The sequence below is a fragment of the Elephantulus edwardii genome, unplaced genomic scaffold (assembly GCF_000299155.1).
Source record: "Elephantulus edwardii isolate Elephantulus edwardi_28Jun2011 unplaced genomic scaffold, EleEdw1.0 scaffold00005, whole genome shotgun sequence".
NCBI lineage: Eukaryota > Metazoa > Chordata > Mammalia > Macroscelidea > Macroscelididae > Elephantulus > Elephantulus edwardii.
Genome location: NW_006399755.1, coordinates 35,004,388 through 35,011,465, shown reverse-complemented (window position 1 = coordinate 35,011,465; position 7,078 = coordinate 35,004,388).

The following is a 7,078-nucleotide window of genomic DNA, read 5'->3' as shown; positions in this document are numbered from 1 at the left end:
CTGTTAAATTTTGCTATTCTGACTGGGGTGAGATGATATCTCATAGTTGTCTTGATTTGCATCTCTCTCAGGCCTAGGGATCTTGAGCATTTCTTCATGTGTTTCTTGACCCGAGTGTGATGAGCCCACACCTTAAGGCCTATAAGCTTGGGGAGGCGGGGGAGTTAGCAGGACTTCCCAAGGGCCTGTCCACTTTTCCTACAGTTCAGTGTCTGGCGTGTCTCTCCATGTCTTAAGTAGAACTCGATCTCCAGGCTTGAAAGGGTGTAGATTTCCTGTAGGGGAGGAAGCAGACCTGGGGAGAGCAAATTTATGGATTATAGAAAGGGCTTGGTGGAGGTGCTGTATGTATTTCTGCACCTTTACATCATGATCAAGGTTGGGAGGAATGCTAAGGGAGGCAGCCTGGAAAGGTCTCCCCTGGACAATTTCATATGGGCTTAATTTAAGCCCACTTTTGGGGGCTACACGGATTCAGAACAAGGCCAAGGGTAATACGTGATTCCAGTGGAGGGCTGTCTCCCGGCAGAGCTTCACCATTTGCCTTTTTAACCTGTGATTCATCTTTTCTACCTGTCTAGATGATTGGGCTCTCCAAACTGAATGCAATCTCCATTTAATTTGCAAGTGTTTGCTGACTTGCTGAGTGATGTCAGCAATAAACAGTGCCCCTTTGTCACTCTGGATGCCACTCTTAGAAAGTCCAAATCGAGGGATGATTTCTTTTAAAAGGATTTTTACTACTTCTGAGGCACGTTCTATTTTAGTAGGAAAGGCTTCAACCCAGGCAGAAAAGGTATCAACAAAAAAGAGCATAAATTTGAATCCCTGGTGAGGGGGCATTTGGGTGAAATCAATTTGCCAGTCCTCAAATGACAGCTCACCTTGATATTGATGGAAACCAGCCCTCACCCCTGTGTCCATTTTAGGGTTGTTTTTGAGGCAGGTTAAGCAGTTAAGAGTTGATGTCTTGAATGGTCTTTACTAGACCTTTGCCTCTGAGCCAGGGCTTAATAAAGTCAGCCAGTGCCTCTCTCCCATAGTGTGTCATTTCATGGACTCGCTTAATTGGGGGAGGGGGCGGGGGAGCGTGGGGAGGGCTAATTTTCTTGGAACCAGAATCACCCCTTTCCCATTTACCTTCCATCCCTTACCTTCTTTCTCCAATCCTTTCCTTCAGCCCACTTTATATCTTCTGGATCATAATGAGGCTTGTACTCAGTCAGGTCTACATGTGGGAACAAAGGGGCTAACAGCAGAGCTTTTGCAGCTCTCCGGGCCTCTTGATCAGCTAGGTGAATCCCGATGGAGATTTCATCTGTCCCTTCCGGTGGCCAGGGCAGTACATTACTGTTACTCTCTTAGCGTCCAACAACCGAAGTATTTCTCAGGCATGCCTGATGCCCTTGTTACTGGCTGTCAACAGCCTTCTCTCTTTCCATATAGTGCCATGTGCGTGTAGAATGAGATAGGAAAACCTAGAAACCGTGTGCACATTTACAGCTTTCCCCTCTGACAATTTCAAGGCTCTGTTTAGCGCTATCAGCTCAGCTTTCTGAGCTGAGGTTCCAGGTGGGAGGACACTGCTTCCAATGAGCCCTCAAGAATCATACCCTGCTTTCCGGATACCTTTCTCCATGTAACTGCTCCCGTCCACGAACAGAGTCCAGTCTACAGGGCACAGTAGTTGATCAAACAGATCAGATTGGCTGGAAAATACTTGATCACTCACTTCTATACAATCATGGTCTAGCTCCCTCCCCCCAAGTCACATCTGGGAGGAGAATGGCAGGATTTAACTTTCCCACAACCTTCAGAGTAACATTGAGATTATCTAATAATATGGCTTGGTACCGCCCGATCCTTCCTGCTGTGAGCCACAGGCCTCCCTTTTGTTGTAGGAGGGAGATAACTTGATGAGGGGCTCGCACTGTAATAGACTGCCCAAGGGTGAATTTTTCAGCGTCTCATAATAGCTCACATGTAGCAGCCACTGCCTGAAGGCAGGAGGGCCAGCCTGCAACTGTTAAGTCAAATTGGCAAGACAAGTAGACTACAAGTTGAGTTTCTGCTCCAGTTTGCTGTACTAATACTCTGAGGCCTAGTCCTTGTCTCTCATGGACATACAATGAGAAGGCTTCAGTAAATTTGGCAGACCAAGGGCAGGGGCTGACATAAGTAGTGTCTTTATAGTTTTAAAAGCTTTACGACATTCTCCTGTCCATTTTAGGGGGGTCTCCCTCCTGCCCCTTGAGGGCCTCGTATAGTGGTTTGACTATCAGTCCAAAATTGGGGATCCAGATCCTACAGAACCCAGCCATACCCAAGAAACCCCATAGTTGCCGTCTGGGTTGGGAGCCTGGTATTTGCAAAATTCTCTCTTTTCTGTTTTTCAGTAAGCTTCTTTTGCCAGGCTCCACTTGGAAGCCAAGAAATTTCACTGATTGTTTGCAGATTTGAGCTTTAGCCTTAGCGATTTGGTAGTCACAATCAGCTAAAATGGTTCAGTGTCTTTACTGTATTAGCCAAGCAGTCCGAGTAACTTTCCCCCGTTATAAGTAGATCATCCACATATTGTAATATTTGCCCCTTTTTGAGAGTGAGACCCAAAAGGTGTCGAGCTAGAGTTTTTCCGAAGCACATGGGTGAATTCTTAATACCATGTGGCAGAAAATTTCAACAGTATGGGGTCTCTTTTAAAGTCTGAGGATCCTGCCACTCAAAGGTAAATATTTCTTGGGAGGAGGGAGCCAAAGGGATGCAGAAAAAGGCTTCTTTAAGATCCAGAACAGAAAATAAGTTGGCATCTGGAGGCAGGTTGTTAAGCAGGGTGTAAGTGTTGGGAACCATGGGGTGAATATCCTGAATTATTTCATTAACGGCTCTTAAGTCCTATACAAACCGATCCTCCCCAGTCCCTGATTTCTTGACTGGGAGGATGGGTATATTATATGGGGACTGGCATTGTTGAATTAGCCCGCATTCTATAAATTTGTCAATAACTGGAGCTATGCCTTCAAGGGCCTCCTTTGTGAGAGGATATTGATTCCTGCGGGGCGGCTGGCTCCCAGGCTTTAGTCGGACTTCCACAGGAGTGGCCCGTTTAGCTCTTCCGGGGATTCCATTTGCCCATACTAGGGTTTTTACATGCTTGTTGATCTCTTCAGGCCATTCCCGACTGTCCTGGACCAGCAGTTAGTTGCCAGGCATGCTCATGAGGGACCTCCATTTGTAGGCTTTTGCTCTCAGGAAAGAAGGTTATCTGAGCATGTAATTTTGAGTGTGTGTGTGTGTGTGTGTGTTTATATTTTTTCTCTTTTTTTATTATTATTAATTTAGTTTGCTTATTTTTCATTTCAATGAACATCTACAGAGAGTTTGGAATTCCATTCATTCATTGTTGCACCCTCTCCCCGCACAAACCCCTCCCCTTCCCCCCCCTTTGCTCCTCTCCTTGAAAAGCAAAAGAAAAACTCCCTCATTGATACACAATCGCCCTGCACCTCCCCAAACCCCACCCCCTACCCCCAAATATAATCCACTCTGCAACCCTCATTGCGTACTCCTACGATAAAAATAATGCCCTAAAATATAATACTTTTAGACTATTCTCTCCCCCATAGACTTCAATGCCGGCTTTGTTTACAATAACAAGGAGTTGGAAACAACCTAAATGCCCATCAACAAACGAATGGGTAGAGAAGCTGTGGTATATTCGCACAATGGAATACTATGCTGCATTGAAAAACAAGGAACTCATGCTATATTCAAAATGGGTGACCCTAGAGGACATTATGCTGAGTGAGGTATCTCAGTCACAAAGGGACAAATGCTATATGGTGCCACTGTTGTAGAATGAGGCTGGCATTGGGGTGGGGGTAAGACTGAGAAAAACTGAGCATGTAATTTTGATAGCAAGTCCTGGCCCAATAAAGGGACTGGACAATCAGGCATATATAGAAAATGATGCATCATTTTTTTTCTCTCCAATAAGTCATTCTAGTGATTTCAAGAAGAACTGGTCCTCAGGTCTTCCTGAGACTCCAGTAACAGTCACTGATTGAGAGGATGGGGCAGTTAAAGGCGTGTTCACCACCGAGTAAGTGGCTCCCATATCAATCAAAACATCCACAATCCATCCCCCTACTGTTAATTTCACCCGGGGTTCCTGGGGAACAATTGGCATTGTGGAAGTCGACATTAAGCTGAACCGGACCCCTGGGCACCTTAGTCCTCCTCTGACCAAGATTTCCTGCTTGACCATCTGCCTGGCTGGAGTTTGGCCCTTTTTAATAACATTTTCTTCATAATTTGGGCACTCCTTCTTCCAATGTCTTTGCTTTTTACAGTAGGCACACTGGGTTTTACCTACCCTTCTTTTTCCTTTTTGAGTTTGATCCCAGGGTCCCATAAGCTTACCCCTGTTAGTTTGCAGAAAAATAGTACTAGCCTTAGATCTTTTTTGTTTGAGGTTGTTGAACACTTTGAACGCAGTATCAACCAGGTGAGAAGAGTTCATACCAATGGCCCCATCAATCTTTTGAAGTTTCCTTTTAATATCTTAGGCACTCTGGGAAATGAAGGTTAGATTTACCATTCGGACATTAGCTGGGTCATTTGGGTCACAGTCTAAGTACTTATGGAAGGCCTGATAAAGTGTTTCACAGAACTCAGGGGGATCTTCATTTGGTTTCTGCTGATCTGCTTGCACCATGTTCAGACTTCTTTGCTTGGGGACTCCTTTCTTCAAACCCTCTAGGCTGCACGGCTTATAGTGTTCCAGCCGTGGCAGGTCCCCATCATTTGGATCCCAGTTTGGCTCAGTTGAGGGGACTGCTTCAGCTGGAACTGGGGCTCCCTTCATGGAGACAAGCAGCTTCTTCTTGTGCCTTACTCAGGACCAGCCTCCTTTCATCACTGGTCAACAGCATAGTCAGCAAGGCCTGAATATGCCCAGTTGGGATTGTGGGTGGCAAAAATAGAAGTTATTAAATCTGTCATTTTAACAGGGTCCTTTTGGTAAGAAGGATTCACATTCTTCCAGTTCAACCGTTCTGAAGTGGAAAATGGGTTAGTGCCCAATAATACCCTGTGGGTTGCCCATTTGCATTAGATCCTATGGGAAGCTGTCTCAAAGGATATAGACCTGTTCCTGCAACAATAGCCCTTGGCCGAAAGGAGACCCTCTCAGCGTGTGAAATGGAGAGACCATATCCAAACTGCCTTCCTCTCTCCTTGAATAAGGAGGCACCGGGTCATTACCAGCGGGCGCCGGTGCCTCAGGAGTGGTAGGCACTACTGGTGCAGTCAGTGCCACTCGACCACCAGCCCTATGAATTTCCATCTCCTCTTTCTCTAAGTTAAGACACAAGTCACTGTCTGGACAGATTTGAGTTCCTCAGGCCTCTTATCTGTTGCTTTTGAGTGACTAAGTTCTTTCCCACGCTGTACCATTAGGTGGGTTCCCTCTTTGCTTGCATCCTGATTATGCAGGATCATAAAGGCTTTTATATAGGGAAGTTCATCTAATTTCCCTGACTTCTGACAGAATAATTCTAGCTGCAATAGTGTAGTAATTTACGTACCCATTAAGGGGCCGTTTTTCTCCAAGTTCTAGATTATACTTAATCCAAGCTTTATTACAATAAAACACCATTCTTTTCTTAGTCATAGATTCATGTCTGTACTGGGACCAATTACAAAGAATTCTCCCTAATGGACTTTTCTATGGGACAGAAGCTTTTGCCCCCATTCTTATGATGGCCTAAAACAGAATGGACAAAAAAGAATTAGTAAATATACTGTTGTTAGGTAAAATACAAGAGTAGTTATGAGATACAATAGCAATACAACTTTTACTCAGATACAGCACAAATTTAACTCATCAGATACAATGCAGCTTTCACTCATACAATCAGATCTGATACAGGCAGGCATCAATCAAAGTACTACCAAGAAGGAAGAGCGGAGAGCTTCTGCTTCCGATCCTACAAAACAAAGAATGGAGAGCTTCTGCTTCCACTTCTATAGGTTCCTGTCTAAAGTACAGAAACCAACACAGGGACAACTGTGTAACAGATACAGATTTGGAGTGAGCGACTCATGCCAACCCACTCACCCAGATCTCTGTGTATAGCTCACGCTAACCCACTTACCCAGATCTGATTGGAAGGTCATGCCAACCCACTCATATTGGAATGGGCAACTCACACCAACCTACTCCCAGGTAACCGGTTACAGTCACACAAGTGTATTCCCCAGGGCTGGCCAAAACAGACAGAATTTTTTTACTAAGTGCGCAGTTACCAGATAAAGTGTATGGATTCACGAAGACAATGGAGGATGCCAAGATTTGATTTCTCAAAGGTCTCTTGAGACGAAAGGTCTCGGTGGCACCGCTGGATGTTTGATAAACCTGCTCTCGGGGTCCTCCTACCTGCAAGCAAAAACAAAAAGTTTTTAATCACTAGGGGAGTCCAAAGGTCCCTTTGTGGGTGGCCAAAATGTTACTAAATGGAAGGGGTTCTTTACATAGTCAGTCGCCAATAAGACAAACTGATTGCAATATCCATAAATGCACTTTATTGTGCAGATACGGGAGACAGCAAGTCACCCCTAAGACTGCCTCTCCATCTGGGAGTGGCCATTAGGTTTTATACCAGGATGAAACTCTAACTCATTTAACAATGTAAAATTTACTTACTTTTGTATGTAAAAAAAGGTAATGTCTACATCTGAAAAGGACAACTCACATTTAAGTATCAGTAATCCAGGAAGGCCCCAGTTCTCTTCCTGGTAAACAGGCAGATTAAGGTAAAATTTATATATGACTGGAGAACCAGCTTCACCAGGATCTAGAATAGATGATCAAACTGCTCTACATGACTAAAGAAGGAAACAGAGAATTCGGAGGTTAAGTAACTAGTTTTGCAGGATGAAGAAAATAACTATAGTTTTACATTTGATACTTGGGGTTGCTTTCATAGTTAAAAGAGTAATTTCTACACCTGTCTTGAAGTACAACATTGTGAGTGACAGGATAATATCTATATGCTTACAAGGAAGTCCAGTAAATACC